At 48.2% G+C, this 16771-nt stretch overlaps 1 protein-coding gene across 2 annotated transcripts in view; it reads right to left on the bottom strand.

The window, feature by feature from the left end:
- Abtb3 (ankyrin repeat and BTB domain containing 3) overlaps positions 1-16771 on the bottom strand; it is a 258603-nt gene that overhangs the window by 132369 nt on the left and 109463 nt on the right. The gene's annotated exons all lie outside the window — the stretch shown is intronic.

Genomic DNA, 16771 nt, shown 5'->3' with positions numbered 1-16771 from the left:
GGAGGTTGATCAAGTAGGATTGTCACGAGGGGCACACAGTCCTCTTTGGGACTTGATCCCATTGATCTTTTCCCATCTTGATCCCATTTATCTTGATCCCATTTATCTCGATCCCATTGATAAAAACCTTTTTAGAAGGTAACTCCATGAGATTTTTACTGAAGTTAGAGAGAAAACAGAAATCAACAGGGTGACAATCTGGAGATCTTAGCACTGCCAGAGAGGCAGGAGAGTGCGAAGGGAACCTTGGCAGACAGGGTGGATGTGCCCCAAGGAAGGAACCAGCACCCAGGTCTCTGTTCCATGTATGTCTTTCCTTTTTCTTATTTGAAAAGACATAAAGTGATCCTCCTTCTAGGGTACATGGACTTTGGACACAAAAACAGCACTCTTCCTTTTGCGACAGTTAAGGGGACAATATTAAATATTTTTGGTTTAGTCTGTTAGCTAAGAGTTTGTATGGACAGCCCAGAACCTGGGCTGTATATAAGACAGGAAAGACTAATAATTCACTACATGAGTTGCTGTCAATGTACCTTCCAGTGTCTTTCCCCTTGGGCGTGGAAAGACAGGCTAACTGCTGTTTGCTGTCACGACCTTTCAGCCCAGCCATGCATTCATAACCTGCAGCTCCTTCCTCCCTTCTTCCCCTAATTCCTCCCTTTTCTTCGCCCCCCCCTTCCCCCTTTCTTGAGACAGGTTCTCACTATGTAGCCCTAACTGGCTTGGGACTCACTATGTAAACAGGGCTAGTCCTGAATTCACAGAGACCCACAGACCCACTTTGTCTCAAGGTGTCATCATCTTGCCCTGCCCCACCACACCTCGTGTGTGTGTGTGTGTGTGTGTGTGTGTGTGTATGTGTGTGTGTGTGTGTGTGTGTGTGAGAGAGAGAGAGAGAGAGAGAGAGAGAGAGAAGATGCCATGTAGCTTGGACTTGAATCATATTATACATATGAGAATGACATTGAATTTCTGATTGTCTTGCCTTTACCTTCCTAGTGCTGGGATTCTAGTTGTGAGCCACCATGTCTGATCTATGCAGTGCTGGGGATTGAACTCAGGACCTTACGAAGACTAGGTAAGCACTCTACCAACCGTGCTACGTCCCTGCTCATGGTTAAGACAATGTCTCTACCTGGGTCATTGCATATCCGCTATGAATCAGTAGCAGGAGGTGAGGAGGAAAGTCGTGTGTGGAGCGCCCAACAGAATACTTCTTCCAGCTACAAATGGGTTCACAGAAGCACCTATGGCGAAATAGTGATGACCCAGCCTCCACAGCTAGACTATCTGGGTTCAAACCCCAGCTTGCCTACTTATCAGCTGTGTGACTTTGAAAAGTTTGACCTCTCTGGGCCTTGGTCTGTTCGTCTATAAAATGGTGAGAGAACAGTACGTACCGCTTAGAAGTGCTACGGAAGGTCCATATGTGAGAAACGTTAGAACAGAGGCCAGTACAGAGCCGGCTGTGGGCATCAGTGATGCCATTCAAAGCAGAGAGAGCTCACAGTGCCTTGGCCACCAGCAATGACAAGCAAGGGGCTCAAGAACCCAAACACATACTTTATGTCATCTGTGTACTTCTCCCCAGTCGTCTGTGCTGCCTTTAACACCCACATCTGCCCCCAGCTTGACTTGGAACAAGAAGAATCCCTGGTACTGCCACATGCGGCAGAGAGCAGCTTAGACTGGAAGGATGTGTGACGCTATCTTCCAGGCACGTGTGTGGAACACACACACACACACACACACACGATCTTTCCTAAAAATAATCCTCACTTTAGTTTTGTACAGTTCTGTAAATATTGTTTTATAAGAGAAAAGCTATGCTGCATGTCAAGAGAATTAGAAAAAATAAAAATAAATAAAATGATGATCTCATTTATTGCCCTGCAGGTATAATTCACTCCTGGGCTGGGAGAATAGATGATTTATGGGAAAGACTGGGTGATTTGCTTTGGAAGGTCAAGTGTTCTGCTGTTTTTGTTGCTTAGGTCTTCTGTCTGAAAACACACACAAGCACACACACACACATACACAAACAGACACAGATGCATGTCATGAGAGCACACATTCAAGCAAATACAGACACATGGATATACACACCTGAATATACAATACATATACACATATACACACCTTGTATATGTGTGTGTATACACATATATGGGAATACACACAGATTCACATATGCACCCATACAGACACACACACATGCACACAGAGACACATTCCTGTATGTACACATATGCACATATATATACACAAGCACATATAGACTCACACATACATAAACAGAGAAACACATGCACACATGCAACGCATACACATGCACACTTACATACAGTATACATACACACATGCACACATAGAGTCACGAGAGCTCTGCTCTCACAAAGCCATGGACTGAAAGGCAGGTGGAATACCTGTGCCACCAACACTCACATCTGCTGTCAACCAGGAGACAGAAGGACCAAGGGCAGATGAGTCATACTGATGCAGAGACATGGGAGTGGTAGAGATGGGTTAGACCAGTGACTTTAGGGGTGTGTGTATGTGTGTGTGTGTGTGTGTGTGTGTGTGTGTGTGTGTGTGTGTGTGTCTTCCCATACATGCTCACCTTTGGCTTCTATGGAAGATCAGCAGCCAGAAAACAGGCACCCAGTGCTGCGTTCAGCTCTGTGTAGGACCTTGTTACTCTAATGCAGGTCTCAATCTTAGCAGTGTGGATGATACAAGAAGGGTAATTGTGATCCCTGAAAGGCTGTTCTGTCTATGTCAGGATATATGTTCAGCATCATCCGTGGTCTCCACCCACAAGATCTAATACGATCACCCTTGTTATCAACTGTGACCACCTCAGATGTCTCCAGACATAGTCTCATGTCCCCGGGCGGTTATGCTCCTGGTTAAGAACCACAGTTTTGAAGGATACGGGTGTCCTGGAGGACAGTGCTGACCTCCCAAATGTGGCATGTTCGCTTAGCCTCCAGCCTTCCCTCTTCCTACTTACACCAACCGATCTGCTGGTATTGTTCTTCCCTTCACTGTTGCTTTTGGATACCACATGATGCAGATCTGTGTGCTTCACCAGTTGGTTTGATCCCTGGCACATCCTCGTAGCTTATTGCTGGATCTGCACACCATGCTCCTCTAAGAGGCCTATGTGGTGGGATATCCCCCATGTGTACATGCTTGCACATACAAACATGCGTGTATGTGCATGTACAAACATGCGTGTATGTGCATGTATATGGTGTGCAGAATTCCTCAGGTCTCTGTGACTGGGGCTGTGACCCTCACAGATGAAGGGGCTCCCTCCCCCTTTCAGATTTCCTGACCATTTGGTTGCATCTTTGCCTGCTACAGCAGAGGAAATCTGGAATTAAGAATCGGAACACCTGCCTGAGGTTTGGGCTATGCTGCTTCTCACTCTAGGGCTTTGGACAAATCTCACCCCACTGTCCCATTGGCTTAGAACTTCAAGGATCATTAGGCACTGGCAAACTCAAGGACCTCTTCATGTCTAGTTTCCACCGGCCATTACATCCAACTCCCTGCTGCAGGCTGATCTCCCCAAAGCACAGCATGTCCTTTGCTCAAAAGCATCCCGTGGCTTCAAGAAAAAGGTGTTTGCCTTTGTCATGGAGCATAGTCTACAATCAGGTGCTGTTTTAGCCTTCCACCTCCTTATACCCGAGTGAAAACTAGTGAGTTTTGTGCCTAAACATTTCCGAGGTTTCAACCTTTGTGTCTTTATTCTTGCTCCCTCTGTCTCACGAGCCTTTCTCTGGCCTCACTTCTATCTTCCCCTTTCTAGGTATGCCATCAAGTTCACCTGCTTTGGTGACCCCTGCTGCACCTGGTGTCACCCAAAGCAATGGCGTCTGATCTAGGACCTCCCTTCCATTAGCTGAGAACCAGGGACGTGAGAAAGACTTCCCTGGATCACTTCCCAAGGCCACTCCTTTCTGAATTCCTCCCTGCGTCTCAGCTGAAAATGTGGAGCTGATAAAACTGACAGGCTCAGAGAATTTCCATTTTCATCCCACCCTGCGAGGAATCGAGCCAAAGCACGGGATCTCATGCAGGTAGTGGATGCTGAGTGCTTATCACAGGAAGTGTGCTCAGTACATTTTTCTACTACCATTGCCGTCCGTATTGGGCCCTGGAGAGAAGTTAGGAAAATAGATATTCCCTCAGGGCTAAGGTGAAATAATAAAAGATCAATTAGAGCACACAGACCAACTTCTATTTCCACACTGGCCTCCAGAGGAGGGAATTAGAAATAATAACAGCACACACCTGCTTGGTGCTTAAAACGTACCAGACACATCCTCAGAATTTAATGTACACTGGCTTTAATTCCCAAAGCAGCCCTAAAACATGGAGGTCATTAGTGTTCTGTTCGCTTGGTGGACACTGAGACACACACCTGAAATCACCCAGTAAAGCTGAGACTTGGTCTCTGAGCCCCTTGTCATTGTGATGAAGAGCCCTGTGTCCTTGCAGGCTAAGTGTGTGAAGGCTCCTGGCATGCAGATCCAAGGGAGAAAATGGTAGCAGAGGCTGCAGGGGAGCTGCAAGGTGGCTCTGTGTGAGGCTGTCTGCAACCTCACGTGTTTAGTCTGAGTTCTAGCCAGAGCCACCTGAGGTTGGCTGCCAATTCGCAGGACCAGAGAACATCTGGAGGCCAGATGGGCCCACCATTTTCTGAGGCATGTCAATGGACGGACCACTTTCAAAACCTCTCAGCTCTTAAAGTCTTGAATAATCCTTTCTGGGGAGAAGGGAGGAGGTAGGTAGGGAGAGAGAATCAGAAAGGCCAACTCTGCGCAAGTCTCAGGAGCAAACTTCATTTTCCCTGTGGGAGTAACATTCTGCAGGGGCAGTCCACACAGAGGTCACCATGGTTCAGGACACATTAGGGCTGAGCTGGGTCCGGTGAGGCTCAGAGCCAATTCTGAGGGGTCATGGGCTAAGAAGGTGGGAATTGTTCTCAGTATAGCGAGGAGATGGCTGTAGACTCCAGATGCCTGCTCTGCAGTAGGCAAGATTAGAGAGGTTTTCATAAAGATGGGGGAGGGATGATAGTAGACTATCATTTGAGATCTGAAAAGGCAGAGAGTATCACCAGTTATCCATGGCGATGCTTTCTGTATCTGGATTAAGACTTTTTTATTCACTCATTTGTTTATCAAATTCTACTCAAATGATTCCTCAGCCATTCACTAACCTAATACTGCTAGAAGCAACTGTGTGTGAATGCAAGATGAGGAATGGGAGACACAATGGTATGCGAGACCCCGGTGACTCTGACCTTTGAGGGCCAGCCCACGTGGTCTGGCTTGACGTGACCCTGGCCTTATATCCCCTTCTAACCCCTTTCCATCCAAATAGTCAAAGTTTTTGAAACCAGATAAGATCGTGTCTTCAGAATATAAAGTTTAACCGTGTCTCGTCCCAGCTTCCAAGTAACTGTGTGTACGGTCAACCCCACAGCAATAATCCCTGCACTAGCTTGGTTGGAGTTATGTGTAGACATGTTGGGCAGGACATCTGGGCCCTAACATGTCACTCTCAGCGGTGCCTTGAAGGAATGCCAATGCCATTCTCAGGTATGAGAATGCTCATCTAACAATCCGTGGCCCTGGGAATGACTTTCTTTACTCACACAGGGTGCATTCTGGATTTGAACGTCTTGCCTGCTGCCTTAATTTTCAACTGTTGCTTCCCAAGTCGTGCGCTCCCACGGATCTGCCATTCATGCTTCTGGGAGAAGCATTACAAACAGGAAAGAGAAACCCATATCTGAAATAACTGTCTGTTTCGACTTTTCAAGATTTGTTTTTTTATTTTTAATTTTGCAAATGTGTGTGTGTGTGTGTGTGTGTGCGTTGGAGAACCTGAGAATAAAGTTACATGAGGTTGTGAGCCACCACATAGGTGCTAGAAACTGAACTCGGGTCCTCACAAGAGCAGTATGTGCCCTTAACCACAGAGCCGTCTTCCCTAGCCCGTTGGTGTCTATTTCTCAAAAGCATTTTTTTACTTCCTTAGTGTAGCTAACTTGCAGTCATGTAGCCTTCTAATCAGTTCAGATAGCTTTGCTTTATGGAGAACTCAGAGTTGGACCCTGTTGCTGGTCCATTAGTCTTTCAACAATGGCAAAGGTCAGGCCAGCCTAGGCAAATAGAAAGTATGTTACTGAACCCTGTCATAGCTGGCACCCCTGACATTATGGCCACTGGTGAGCACTTTGGGAATGGCAGCGTGAGTAGGAAAATAGCCAGAACACCTGCAGAATGGGTCACCCTATCCCTTTGATTATGAAAATCCTCTGATGAGTCATCTTTGGTAAGCATCCACAGGTGACATAATCTTCATGAGTTTTGCATAGAGAAGTCTAGTCCCATCCTGCTTCTCTTCAAGCCTTTGTTACCTATTTTCTAATCATTGGCCATCCACACTAACTACTGGCCAACCTACAGATTAGCATATATTCACATTTGACAGTTTCTCTAAGAAGAAATATGAAACAATTTGGAACATTGTTTCAAATTCTGACCAATGAGAAGATAGTGATGCTTTTGAGTATATGTAAGAAAGGCTAAAACAATGTAACTCTTGGCATTGGGGTATTCCAATGTGTTCTTCTGGACCATCAGTAAGAGTGATGTTGTCTTCTGCCAACTGATGGTGAGGAACTCTCCATGGCAACATTGTTGCAGTGGGCAGAGCTCTAGAGCTCAATACTGGCCTATCCTAGCAATCTTTCTAGGCAGGTACTTCTCCACCACGTGGGGTGAGGAGCATCTCAGTGTCAGCTGGAGCCTGCTTTCCTTGCTTGGTGACCACTGGGACAGTAACTCACCCGACTTTCCTTTCCCCAATGCTTTTCCAGAGACTTGGAGCCCAATTTACAGGTTCCCAGAGTAAGCCTTTATGGAGAGGATATAGCATTCATTTAAAAAGTCATACCATGTCTACCTCCTTTTTGGAATTTTCTCTCTTGTTTTTCTTTTATTTCTCTGTCCCTGAGTCCACATTTAGTCATGTAATATATAGACTTTTTATTTTCATAACTGGGGATGGATCCCTGGGTCTTGAACATGCTAGATATGTACTCTACCTTTGAGGAGAATGAACACACACACACACACACAGACACACACACACACAAAACATTAAATCAATAGCATAAAGTCAAACAAAAGTTTTACGTTTGAATCCTCAAAAAAACAAATACCCCAGGTGATCCCAGACATAAGGGGGGGGCATACCTGCAACATTCACATTAAATCACACGCCCAAAACACCACAGGATACATGGAAGCTTCTTCCCAGAACCTGTTGGCAAGAGGGATTAACCCCCTCATCTCAAGCATCAAATGATCAGTAACAACTTTTAGGACTAACACGGCTGATGACACAACACACATCCAGGAAAAAAAAAGTGGCTCTTTGATATTGTCACTCTAGGATGCACTAAGAGGGAGTCAGCCTTTTGTTCCCTTGTTGGCGCAGTGACAGCTGTTCACCTGTTTGCTGACCTGGTACTGGGGACACACACTGCACACAACAGCAGGAGAGAGACCATAGTTGCCCTTGACTTCCCTTTGGTCAGAGGTGAGACATGGAAATGATCTTTCATCTTCTTTAAGGCAGGAGGCCCAGCACCAGAAATTTAAAAATAAATTTCATTATTTATTTTATGCTTATGGGTGTTTTGCCTGCAGGTGTGTCTACGCATCACGTGTGCCTGCTGCCCAGGGAGGCCAGCAGAGGGTGTTAAGATCTTCTGGGACTAGAGTTACAGGGGGTTGTGAGTCACCCTGTGGGAGCTGGGAATCAAATCCAGGTCCTCTGGAAGAGCAGCCAATGCTCTTAACTTTTGAGTCATCCCAGGAGAGCCTGGATTTTAAATCAGGAAGATGGAGCATTTTCAAATGTAGGGAATGGACTCATCTAAATATCCCCGAGAAGTCAGCATATAGCAGGGCCCTTCCTGTGAACACAGACAATGGAAATTTCCTGCAAACAGTGGCTGCCCCATTCACATTGAAAAAGCAGATTCCTTTCTTTTGTGTATGTGGTATGTGTGTGTTTATGAGTGTATGTGCATGCATGTATATAAATGAGTGTGCACACATATTCATGTGTGAATAGAAGCCAGAAGCTGATATCAGATAACTGGCTCAGTTGTCTGCCCTTTTATTTTTGTTGAGACAGCATCTCTCACTTAACCTCGAGCTCATCCATTTAGCCAGACTGGCTGGCTGCTGTCTTCTGGCACTGGGATTATAGATACATGCTGCCACATCCATATATTTTCATGGATGCTGGAGATGTGAACGTAGGTTCTCTGGCTCTTGCAGTAAATACTGTACTTACTGAGCCATGTTCACAGCCCCTCAACTGCTTTCTTTTAGCGGAATCTGACAAACACTTACCGTTACATCTATACAAATACCCTGTTAGCACAAGCAGGCACATAGCGACTAAGAGGCATACTGGTGACTTGCAGACACCAGTAAGCAGGCTGGTATACAGAGAAATGCATGAACACATGCTTCCTGCATTCTCTCCTGCACAGTGTTCTGTGCTCTCAAGGTGGGGGCAGACCCACGGCTCCCTTTATTACACTCATTCTAGGAAGTCTCTAGAACACAGCTCAGGTATCACCTCTACCCTTGCCCCAGTGACCTCTCTACCCTCCCTAATACAGTCTTGTCACACAGCTCTGGTGACTCCTGACTGGAAGGAAGACAGCAGGCATTCGAGTGGTACATGAGAAATTCACAGTGGAAAGAGTGAGTGTTCTCAGAAAAACAGAACCAGAACTATCATGAGATTTTGCTTTGTTTTATTTTTAAGAAGGGACCGGGAACCAGTCTGCATGGTAGGTGTTCTTCACACATTGTCTCAAGGTCTTGGAGGATGAACTGGTAGCTCCATCCTTTTACAGCTGGGAGAACTGAGAGTCTATGAGATTGTGGGGACAAGATGAGGTTCCACCCAGGCCAAGGAAGAGCTGTAACTGAGTCCAGAGCTCCTGGTACCCAAGACTGGAGATGACAGATCCAGTGAGTGGAGGACCTTCAAGGGGCTCATCTTCCAATGTGGCTACTCTAGTCACTTTCTGTGACTTTCGAGGACATTAAAATCTTCAGACCAGAGCTTATTTGGACTGTGGAGGGTGGAGGCTCAGCTAGGCAGCTCCTAGCTGAAGCTGGAAATGTCTTTTTCTCCAGGAATCTCCTTGGGGGTCAGGCAATGACTGATTCGGTTAAGCTGACCCTGGACACTGTTACCCTGCACAACCTAGGGCCAATCAGCCAGCCATGCCCTCTGCCTGTTTGCTCTCTGATCTGCAGGTCCTTGCTTGGTTCCTGTCCCCAGCTCACTGATGGAAGTGGGGGCATGATGCTGCAAAACAAGCCAGCTTGCTCCAAGGGCTGGGGGATGTTTGCATCTTAATCCATCCTGCAAAAGTGTGACCCATCACTCAATCCCTAGCCAAGGAGGAAGAGGAGAACCAGAGCCTCTGATGCTAACACGGCTGGCTTCCTCGAGAGAAGATAAGATCATCTCTCTCTGGCAGTCTCATCCCCTTTGCATTTGGCAACCTTCATCTGGTTAGTTACATGCTTTGCTGTCAAAATGTTTCCTACAGTGGCCAGGGGCACCCAGGGGAGGGTCAGGGAACAAATGAGGACTAAGGAAGGGGCCATGGCCTTTGTGTCAGGAGCCTTGAGTGCAGGTCCTGGCTTCATTCATAGACTACTTTATGTCATGGTTTCCTCATTTTTAAAGTGAATATCTGCACAGACTTGCACTGGAGAGGAAATCAAATAGCCATGTAAAGGCCCTTTGGGGGGTTTAGCTCACATAAGTCCTAAGGTCACCCTGGTTCCTTTGCTCCCAAAGGGTCATGGCATCCAAAGCATCAGGGTCAGCTCTGCAAGCAATGATCTGTGATCTGAGTGGGGAAGAGTAGAAAAGATGGGACACGGGGCTACCAGGCCAGAGGTTGGAGCGGCAGGTGCTGGGCAGTGGAAATGGTTGGCATTCACCCTCAGGTTCTGATTCTGGCTGCTCTGAGCACCCATTGGTCAGCTGTGCTGTGTTCCATATCTTGTGCCCACCACATCCTTTGGTGACTATGACAACTTGATAATCCAGGTCCTGTGATTCCCCCTGACTTTAAAAGTGAGAAAACTAAGACAGGTCAAGATTGGGTCACACTTTTACCCTAAACCATTGCTCTTCTTGGTCATGGACCTAGGGAGCTGCTATCCACTGAAGATCACCAGAGGGAAGTCAAAGCCAGCTTAGTCTGGCTGGAAGGTCTCTGCCGAGTGGAGTTAATGGGTGCATGGCAAATCAGCAAGCTGAATGCAGGGCAAACTAGGGGTTTGTGGAGCAGCAGACTTCGGAGAAAGGTAGAGAGTGAGTAGCAGCCGTGTGGATAAACCTCTTCCTGATGGGGCCCAGAGTGGACTGAGTTCATACATTGGCTCTGCACAACAGTCACATACAGACCTGGATTCATCAAAGTCACTCCAGGGCTCTGAATTATTCTCTTCTAGTCACAGCCTGGAGAGTAAGATTCAACGGAGGAGGTGCAGTGGTGGTTGCTGAAACCCACTTTGGCAATGCACCAGTCACCCTAGGAGGCTGGGGACCAGCATTGTGCTGGAGGCTGATGGCCTCCAGATCCTCCATGGCTGATATAATGTGTTTCCTGTCCTTCAAGAGTCAAGGGCTCCCAAACTTTAGACTTTCAGGATTTTCCCTGCTGCAGTGCCTCATCTCCTTTCCAACATCTGTGTCCAGCCTGCCTTTTCCAGGGCTGAGCTGCTGCAGAAGAGGGCATGTTCTGACCTCTGACCTCTTAATCTCTGGGCAAGCATCCCTGCTTCTCCTGCCTCCACTCTGGGCAGGGACCTGTGGTATGGAGAAGCATTCGCTTACATGGACTGCTACCTAGTTATAAATCTTCCCCACCGTTGCACCTCTGCTACCTTGTTATAAATCTTCCCCACTGTTGCACCCCAGGGTGGGGACACAGAGGTCATGCCCTCATTAGGAAAATGGCAACTCTTAGTGGCAGTGGACAGCAGGGAGCCTTGCAGAGGGTTTAGCTTAGAATCGGTGGCTGACTAACTATGGGCGGAGGTCTCCTCTCTAGCCCACGCTGGATGTCAAGTACAGAGGACTCAGCCACTCATCCCCCGGTGTGTACTCAACACCACAGTGTGCACAGTCGTCAAGACGACTTCTAGAATAATCGCAGCAACACTGGAAATAACCCCGATGGGCGTTCACAGGAGAACAGATAAACCAAAGTGCAGTTTATTCACCAGGGCATAAATCCAGCCAAGATGGAGTTGATTCGACACCAAACAAAGGGAATCAGACCACAAAGACAAGCCCAGGCTGTAGGAACCTCTGTGTCTACCAGTGGGGGTGGGGGAGGTAAGGGGTGGGGGTGGGACCTGTCTGCTTTTCTGAAGCCAGGGCAGAGTGGCGCTGTGGTGGTTACCTAGGGATTAGCTATGCTCTGATTCCTGACCCCAGGGATGCTTGTTAAGTGTTTTGGTTGGCACGAAGGTACTAGGGTCTCTACTTCTGATGGTCACACTTTCTGTGTGTAACCAATCACACCAATTAAAAAGAAGCCCCCCACCCCGATAGGTTTTTGAGTCAAAAAAAGTTACAAAGGATGACCACAGTTGCAGCCTGGGACCCCTGGACCCAGGGGACTTCAGTTACCAGCTTGCCTTTACCTCCCCTGCTCGCTGGGCTTCCCAGACTCTTAGTTCTATCCCTCTCTCTAAAGGAGGCATCAGAGTGGGATGGAGCCTGGCACCTGTGTGATGTCATCTGTGTGATGTCATCTGTGTGATGTCATCTGTGTGATGGTGCCAAGAGAGGTAAAAGCCAAGGTCATACCCCAGGTATTCCCGACTTCCTCAAATGACCCACTCATATCCCTGGAGACAGCTGAACCTCACATGCTAAACCACGCATGCTCCATCTGTCCCATTTTGTCAAGAAGATAGCACCATACACCGACGGCTATCAAAAGATCAACATTCAGAGTCTGCTGGACGTGTGCCACGTGGATGTGACCGTCAAGTCAGAGAGCCAGCAGCGGAACTATCACAAGCCAGGAATCCTCTGACCAACGGCTTTCTCTCCCGTCATCTAGGTCCTGTAGAGGGAACCCCCAGTCCTTCCTGGGCCTGTCTTTGCTTCATTTCTGTTGCTCTGATAAAGCACCCAGACAAAAAAGCAACCCGGGGGAGAAACAATTCTTCGGTTTCCAGTCCCAGGCTGCAGTCCCTCATATGGGAGAAGTCACAATGCAGGGACATAAAACAGCTCATCACCTCCATAGAGCCTATGAGCAGAGAGAACCGAGTGCACACTTGCTTGTACTAAGTCCAGTTTCCTGCTCCTACACAGTTCAGGACACGCTGCCCAGGGAATGGTGCTACCCTTCGTGGGCTGAGTATTCTCACATGGATTAATTTAAGACACAGCCCTCATACCCCAGACATGCCTACAGGCTAATCCCGTGCAAGCAAGCCTTTGTGGTTCTAGGTTGTGTCAAGCTAACCATCACAGTTCCCGACCCCGAGATTCCAGGAAGTGAAAGCAGACTCCTTTTCTGGAAGACAGTTGGGTTTGAACCTAGTCTCCTTGTCCCTGACGCTTTCCAGCTTGCGTGGCTGTGATGGTTATTTCTCTGTGCCTTAGTTTCCTCTGCTGTAAAGTGGGATAATAGTGACTTTAATAGAACTTAAGTGAAAATCCAAAGAGCGAGTTAAAAATAATAATTACATGCAACATAAATTCATACAGTAACTCTGGGTGTAAGGCCCATGTAGTGGCTGTTATCGAACCCCCTGAAAATGTTGCACTGTCTGTGTACTTACTGCCCATCTACCATGCCACTCAACAATTTATTATTGATTACCTGCCTCCTTCATGCCTGGCATGCTCAGTGGGGCACAGCTGTTCCCTCTGACAGCAACAACTGTTCTAAGGTGCCAGGGATACCTCTGAGAATAAGACATTCACACCTCACGGTCCCTCTCCTGTCACCCTTCCCAGTCAGACCAAGATCTCATGTCCCCCAGCTGGCTGGTGAGGCTTCAGGGTCCCAGCTTTCCAGATGGTTTAATGCTTTCTTTCTTGTGCCTCTGCTCTGGGTGGGTTTTCCCTTCATCTCTGGCCAATATCCTGAGGAGCAGAGACAACCTCACCCATCAGTCACCTCAGTCAGCCTCAGCCTGGCACTAGGAGAGGTGCCACCAGGCCAAGGGCAGTTAATCTTGTCTTTAGTTAGCAGTCACAGTGGGTGACGAGGCCCAGGGGTGACCTCACAGATGGCAGCCCGCTCTGTGCTGGATGATAAATTGAGAGCATCCAGGTCTGTGAAAGGCGGTGTCCATGCTGGCTCCTGAAGCTGCACTTCCCACAGCATCCAGTCCAGGCCTTCCTAGGACAAAGGATACCGGCCAGAATGTGGGTGGTACCCCTAGGCTGGCTTACCCAGTCACTCAGATGCTATGGGAGGAAGGAGCTTAGTATTTATAAAGCCCCGCCCAAAGCACCTGAATGAAATGAAAAATGAAATGTTTGCCCTGGCAATGCTGAAGCATGCATGGACAGCCCATATATGGCAAATGGTGGTTCTATTGAACTTGTCCATATTGGGTTTTATGGTTTAAGTTGATGAGGACAACTGACTAGATTCCTTCCTCAAGAGGGCATCAGATCTCATTACAGATGGTTGTGAGCCACCGTGTGGTTGCTGGGAATTGAACTCAGGACCCTTGGAAGAGCAGGCAGTGCTCTTAACCACTGAGCTGTCTCTAGTAATGGTGGTAGCTAGCATATGAAGTTGCTGTCTTTGTAGGGGCTACATAAGACCTGCTCATCAACTTTCTACCCTGGGTGGGAGAAGTCAAGGGTTATGGGGGGATGGGGTGTTACATCGCCCTGTGGTGTAGCCTCATAGTCTGTTTTATCAAGGAAATAAGCCCCTGCCTAATGCATGCAGGCAACTGTAATTAAAAGCAAGGGTTTGGGAGCAGATAGAGACAGAGGAGAGGGAATTGTGAAGGAAAATAATCTGGTGGAAGGGGGGGAAAGAGGATAAGATAGGATAGGGGGCTTTGATCAAAGAACATTATGTATGTGTATGAGATTACAAAAGAGCAAATGAGTGCTCCTGGGTCATGAGAGTGGGAGAGCCAGCCCTGTGTCTCGCCTGTGGCAGCGCTCAGGAGTGCAGGCCCTGCGCCTCACTTGTTGCAGCACTCGGGAGTGCAGGCCCTGTGCCTCGCTTGTTGCAGCTCTCGGGAGTGCAGGCCCTGCGCCTCCCTTGTTGCAGCACTCGCCAGGGCAGTATAGTAGAACACCTATATAAAAAGTGCTGAGCGTGGTCACGCATACACCTGCAATCCCAGTGCTGCATGGCCTTGTAGCCAGGAGGGTTGCTCACTGTAGCTTAGCTGCAGGTTCAGTGAGAGATTCTGTTTCAAAGGGATAATACAGAGAGCGATAGAGCAGGACACCCAATGTCCTCCTCCGGCCTCCAAACATACCCATACATGCCTGCTCTCTGCCTGTCTCTGTCTGTCTCTGTCTCTCTCTCTCTTTCTCATGCATGTGCACTAATCTCTCTCTCTCACGCACGCACGTGCACGCGTGCACACACACATATACACACACACTAAATTGAATAGCATCTTCATATGGATCTTAGGAATCTATCAATCTATTGTAGTCTCATGATAAATATAATTGACCTAACACAGATTGCTTCATAAACTCACAGGAAATCCACCAAGTGCTTGCTGGCACTGTGCCTATTTTAGGGATCAGTAGGTCAACTCCCAGAAAGATATCTCGTCAAATACCAACCAGAGGGCAAATACAGGATCCAAGTCAAGCTGCCTGGTGTGGCATTCAATTGCAAAACCAGAATGGTGAGCCTTCTGAACCCAGTCATCTCAACACCATTCTGCATGTGGAAGTCTGCAGCCTATGGGAAAGACATTTGGTTCCTGTGATCTTTTCATATCCTGGGCCTGTGGTAGAGAATCTGGAGCTGCCTGGGCCTGGGCCAGGGGAAGTCAGGGTGCCATGCAACCTGCTGCCCCACAGGCTTCCCTTCTCAGCAATGGGATGGTTGTCCTTGTTTTCCTGCAGGGTTTTGGTATCTATCTCAGCACTAGTTCTGAATCAGAGGCTGTAGGAGGGAAGACAGTATTAAAGAGATTCTAACATCACCATTTTACAGATGATGATGCTGAGGTGGGGATGCCATGCCACCTGGGTGGACACCAGCCCCCAAGATCAGTCAGCCCTGCTCATTCTGTATTTTAGCCATCCCATCCAGAGATGGGCATGCACAGGCGGGGCTCTAAGCCTTCGTCCCTGGAGGGTGACAGACTAAGCAACTGTAAGGTCTAACTGCTGTAAACTATGGGCTTAAGACACCCCAGGAAACTGCTTGATGTTAAGTACTCTAGAGTGAGAGAGAATGAGGGCCTGTCTCTGCCTTCTTCTCCACATCCTGCTTGCTTTTGCACAACACACACCGTCCTGGGAAGCGAGGGTATTCACGTAGTTAGGGGCTTACCCTTTTTCCATCAGCATGTAAGCCTCACAATGGGAGCCTTCCCTACCCTGCTCCTCCTTCTCTGTCTTGCCTACAACAGCATCCAGCACACAGTAGGTCCTCTGTAAAGACTCATGGAATAACCTTATGGCTCAAGAAACAAGAGCATCCCCCTTCCACAAGAAGAAAAAGCCCCAACTTACAATTCCCACAGTTCCCAGCAGTTGCTCTTTGTGGCCTGTTCTCTCCTGCCTACTCTCCTCCACTTGGATGTTTGATGTGGTATTGTTTGTATTCAAGGTCATCCTCAAAGGCTCTCATCACCAGCCTGCAAATCCCCTGTCCCAGGCCCCCCTCCCTGCCCCGGGGTGTGTTTGGCTCACTGAGGTTCCTGGCTGTTTCATTTCTCCTAGTCAGAAGCCAGCCGTAGCCCCTTTAAACTCTACCTAAGAGGTCACTGGCCAACTTCCCTCTCTCGCCAGCACAAAGGCGAGGTGTGCCCCCCTCCTCCCAGGCCCAGAGTAATAGAAAATAAACACCCAAATGACTGGCCCCACTCCACCTGCACTCCAGCCAAAGGCAAGCTGGGTCTTCAGATCCATCCGACACCCTGCTTGATGCTTGAACACAGTGCCAGCTGGTTTCTTTGCCCCGCCTTCTGAGGGGTGTGTTCCTCCACCTTACTTTTGCTGACCTCAGCAAATGCTGGCAGGCCTGTGTGCTCAACACAAGCCCGGGGATGGGTCTGGTGTCTCTAGTTCACGGAAAGCAGAGAGGAGCTAGCAATGACCAAGGATATGTCGAGTGAAGGCAATGACAGAGGTTGACCCTTGGGTTTATCATAGGCCTGCAAACAGGAAGGGAGCAGGTCACAGCTGGAAGGAGCTGTGGACACATCTGGAGCCCCTGGAGCCAGCCAAGTCTCTGCTTTTTGTTTACCAGTGGGCGGTCAAGCAGCTTCCAGAAGGGAAACCTTAGAGAGAAAACACCCTTCACACACAGAGGAGACAGCAACCTTGATGAACAGCTCCTGGCTTTATGGCACGGGTTCCTCTGTAGCCCAGTGAGTGTGAAGATAAAACTGTGCCTATGTGTGCACACACACATGTGCAAAGCACATGCCGG

Source organism: Myodes glareolus, chromosome 26, assembly GCF_982192425.1.
Source record: "Myodes glareolus chromosome 26, mMyoGla1.1, whole genome shotgun sequence".
Taxonomy (NCBI): domain Eukaryota; kingdom Metazoa; phylum Chordata; class Mammalia; order Rodentia; family Cricetidae; genus Myodes; species Myodes glareolus.
The sequence above is the reverse complement of the archived record's forward strand: the minus strand, read 5'-3'. Positions and strand labels throughout refer to the sequence as shown.